Raw genomic sequence first — 4,893 nt, 5'->3', positions numbered from 1 at the left:
AGATAGATAAATAGATTGATAAATAGATGGATATATAGTTAGATAGACAGATAGATAGTTGAAGTTGCATTGAAAATCTGTATGCATTGGACAATTATAAATAAATGAGCGGCATAAGAGAGAATATTGTCATGGTTAGCTTTATTGCAATGTTATTCTCATAACTGATAATTCAATAGATATGTTTCTCGGGCGTATTCGTTGTCAAAGCAAGGAGTCAATGTTGTCATCAGCGTGCACGAAGGTAACATACATCTTTTCTGTCAGCCATATTTTCACCATATACAACACCACTTTCCTTCTTTCTCTAGTTCCTTTTTCGCAGCTGTGTCTGGGATAGGAAATAATGTAACATTAATCCGGTATCACCCACAGTATAGTATCATCACTATGCATGTGTTCTATGAATTCGTTAACTTCAAACGTCTTAAACAAACTCCACGTATACATTTACGTTAACATTATTAAAATAGGTTAATCGTGGATATAAGTCTGCTGCATAGAAATGAAAATTTAAAAAGATGCGCCTCTTACATTTCTCTCGGCACTAGAACTCTATCTCTCCTGTATCAACTTAACGGTGGACGTATACAATATTGTATAGATATCAGGGCATTTGAAATTACGCAGCTGAGCTTGAATTTAGAGAAGATACATATTACAGTAAATGTCAGACCTCAGTGTCGACTGATAATATAGATCCGACGATTAACATACAGAAGCAACGAAGCAATGCATCTATTAAGACCTTTATACAGTGACCAGCAATATGAATTTATGAGCGTTAATAGGGAAACATGGACACATGAATAGTACCATGCATGATTTCATGCATTTCTCTGAATTTATATACGTTTTATGAAAATATCAAGATCTTCAAAGTAATTATATTTCATAAAAGTAAACATGTTTATCATTTGTTCTCTTAGGTAAATTAATAGTTTAAAGAATATAATGTAATTCTTCGTCGCCTTCATCCAGCTACTTGCCGGCACAATTTAGTACATTTCTTCCTGTTTATTACTCTAGCCCCAAAATCAAAACCAATTGTAAAAATTGTTCAAACAGAATGTGTTGGTTTTGTTACCAAGGACTAGTCACCAAATCATTCGCACTTTCATTTTCCTGAAAAGGAACTTCTAGCTACTCAGTTTTCTATTTTGAATTTGTTTTCCCAGTATGTATATATGTATGTATGTATGTATGTATGTATGTATGTATGTATGTATGTATGTATGTATGTAAGTATGTCTGTATGTATATTTGCATGTATGTATGTATGTATGTATGTATGTATGTATGCATGTATGTATGTATCTATGTATGTATGTTTGTATGTATGTATGTATGTATGTATGTATGTATGTATGTATGTATGTATGCATGCATATATTTATGTATGTGTGCATGAATGAACGTAAATGTGTATGTTTTATGTATGTATTCATGTATTCATGCATACTTTCGTATGAATGTGTGTATATGCTCATGCATATATGTACGTATTTATACATGTTTGTATGCAGGTTTCCCTGAATAGATGGAAGATTGTATGTATATATGTATGTATGCTTGTACGTATGAATTTATGTATGTTTTATATGTTTGCATTTACATATATGAGGGTATGTATACAACTATATATATATCATTATATCTATCTATCTATCTATCTATATATATATATATATATATATATATATATATATATATATATATATATATATATATATGGATTCATTCACGGACGCACACAGCAATTTACGTACGTTCTTAATTGTATGCATGTATATAGTATTTAATTTGAGACATAGGAATGCATAACGTAAATGTTGTTTTTATTTTCCACCATTTTTAATCTCCGTGAATTATCATTTACGATGATTGATTGGATAACTTTATTTTCTGCAGAATTATCATATTTTCATTATTAGCTCTCCAATATTTCGTTATCGTCACGTTGTTATATTTCTTGATCATGTTCATTATACTGATTACCGTAAACAGATCATTAACGTAAAAGATACGAGTGCATGTAGATGCATCATGAATTTTATCATTAGAAATACGCGGAATAGTATAATATATGTATACGTAATCTTACACTCGTCGGCAAACTTCTTTTCTGCTTGTATGTCTCTTTCTTCTGCATAGGGGACTTCCTGTAATTTGCAATGATATAGAAGCTTAAAAGCCAATCAACGGAAAACACAGGTTCTGAAACTGAACGATTATATAAATATATATAACAACCGTAACAACAAAAGCAATCATTACTACTGCCTCTACTGTTGTTAGTGCCATCATCGAAAATCTAAGATTAACAATGACACAATGTACAATGTATGTTGCTGGTGCTGATAACACCGCTAGGATCCTACCATTGATTTATATTCTGCTTTGCCATGTGGTGACGCAGTAAAACCATTACTTGATATTCTATATTTGTGAGAGTCTACATGTTTCCATGTTTTAATACGAACCACATTCTAGAACGATGATGAAACAATACATCCATCTTAATGTGATCGTGATGATTGAAAATAATAAACAGTGAAGCGTGCTTTTAATACCTCAATCACTTCCTTCATGAGTTGGTTCATCTCGTTGATCTTCTTTTCCATGTCATTTTGGACATCTATTTTACCACTACGTATTGTGCCACACATAACCAATGGCAGCAGGACGAAGATGAGGACGATAGAGACAAAAAGAATGTCACGTGTCATCTACGATGAAAATATAGAATTACTTCATACATAAGAAGGCAACAAATGGATGAACACACAGTTAAGAGAATTGTCAGATTATACCTTGAATAAGTTACGTTGATTTATTTGAATCAATTTTCTGTTCCTCACCCTACCGAAGCGAAGTTACAAATCATTGATCCATTTCCGTTCCACATGTATCACTTGAGACAAGATAATCGAAAACGCCAAGGTTAAATTAGTAAAACTGTTATCCCACCATATTTTCAAACATAACCAAATGGAGTGAAATGATGCTGTCATTATAGCTGATTCCTTGATCAAACAAATTTAGTGGACATTTTTTAAACGAGAACTATACTATATTTTCTTATCACTGTCTCAGTTGACATCACGAATGGAAATCATTCTTAAATCCATTATTTTGAAACTCAGCGTTTTGATACAGGTTTTAAATTATATTCATTTTAAATTATATTCATTTTAATGTTGACTTGTGTATTCGAATAATTATTTACTTACGATATTTGATTATATGTTCTTAAATTAAGACATGTATACACTCCAATTATAGCTTTCAATTTTTAAAATGACTAACCAAATTATATTTAGGGCATTGGGAATGAAATGAAGTCTAAGATACATAGGGAGATGAAGAAATGTGTATTTTGTATATTTCTTTATGTTGCTATTGAAATATATTTTCCGCAAAAACTTTTACAGTGTTATTTACACGTTCTAAGAGACTGATACACATTCAACAATTTGCTGAGAATATTATTTTGAAAACTAAACTAATCCAGACACTGTCTCGTCTCCAGAAACCTGTTTGACGGTGTATAAATCATATCCAGCTACTTGAACATATAATAATATTTACCGTCACATAATATACCATTGTATCATGCAATCCTTGCATGTGTAAATCATGAATGTACTGCGTTTTCATACCGCTTGGTTCTCCTATGCATGACGCAATGGGCAAGACTAGTTAAGCACTGTATGAATTTGCATATGTACTACACACGCTAAGATACTGCCTTCACGAATGTATTGAGTTTCATGTGTCTATTTCGATAATTGTGTTTAAGTAGGAAAGAAAAAAAACTAACAACGGAATCAAATAAGATTATGTACTAGTTAATCCTTAGCAATGCATTCGATGTTAAATTTGTTGAGGTAGAAAATGGTTCAATGAAAGCCTAAACATTTGTAGTCTGAGAATAACTGCTGCAAAATGGTAATTATCAGCATATTAAATGTACTGAAGGGATAGTCAGATTAGACAAAAAGTAGATTGTTCTCACCTTAAAAACGATTACGTTTGCAGTTTCACGGAACAGACTATCTCTTCTAAGCAAAAGACGTCTTTGTGCCAATTGGTCTAAATTAGACTTATATAAAGACTTTACTTCCTTAATGGGAGTGTATATACTCTTCTGACCAGTAACATACTTTGAGACCACACCCAGGTAGAGACCAAAGTATGAGACTGATAGCCAATATTTTCCTTAATGATAGGTGACAATGAAAAGAAATTTCAAACAAATACCTTTACTGTCTAAACAATGTCAAGAATTTTTTTTTTTACCTAGACCAATGTAAAAACGAACCGTAGTTTAGTTAAATCACAAATACTTTTAAACATTAGGTCACCAGTTATAATGACAAAAATTGCAAGACAAACTTCAGTGTTGTTTTTATTAAAGTCACACTAGGGGTTGATGTGCATGACTCTTGAATAAAATATGAAACCAGTGACAGAAAGGATGATGGTGTGCTAACAATATTCCAAATAATTACAATACTATAATTCAACATATTCTTGTCTATCTATCTGTCTATTTATCTATCTATATATCTGCATATCTATCTATATATCTATATGTCAGTCTATATATCTATCTATCTATCTATCTATCTATATATATATATATATATATATATATATATATATATATATATATATATATATATATATATATATATTTATATATCATTATATCCATTCATTCATTCGTCTATATATTTATCTATCTATCGATATACACACACACACACATATATATATTTTGCGATATCTTTGCGTTTTTAATTTTGTGTAATTTTAAGGGTTTTGTCCATTAAATTTCATTTATTTTGCTGTTTTCCACTTGTGAAGTTGAATAACGGGGCCTATATC

General features: G+C 30.9%; 1 long non-coding RNA gene across 1 annotated transcript; it reads right to left on the bottom strand.

Moving 5' to 3' along the window:
* Positions 1 to 124: 124 nt before the first annotated feature.
* LOC149783722 (uncharacterized) lies at positions 125 to 4,070 on the bottom strand. The gene is made up of 4 exons (XR_016414060.1): positions 4,019 to 4,070; positions 2,574 to 2,729; positions 2,105 to 2,162; positions 125 to 331 (listed from the first exon to the last, which is right to left on the bottom strand). It is a non-coding gene; the product is annotated as an uncharacterized LOC149783722 (long non-coding RNA).
* Positions 4,071 to 4,893: the final 823 nt, after the last annotated feature.

The sequence above is a fragment of the Sinohyriopsis cumingii genome, chromosome 14 (genome assembly GCF_028554795.1).
Source record: "Sinohyriopsis cumingii isolate HCF-2022 chromosome 14, ASM2855479v2, whole genome shotgun sequence".
Classification (NCBI taxonomy): Eukaryota; Metazoa; Mollusca; class Bivalvia; order Unionida; family Unionidae; genus Sinohyriopsis; species Sinohyriopsis cumingii.
Note: the sequence above shows the minus strand (reverse complement) of the source record. Positions and strands in the feature narration are given on the sequence as shown.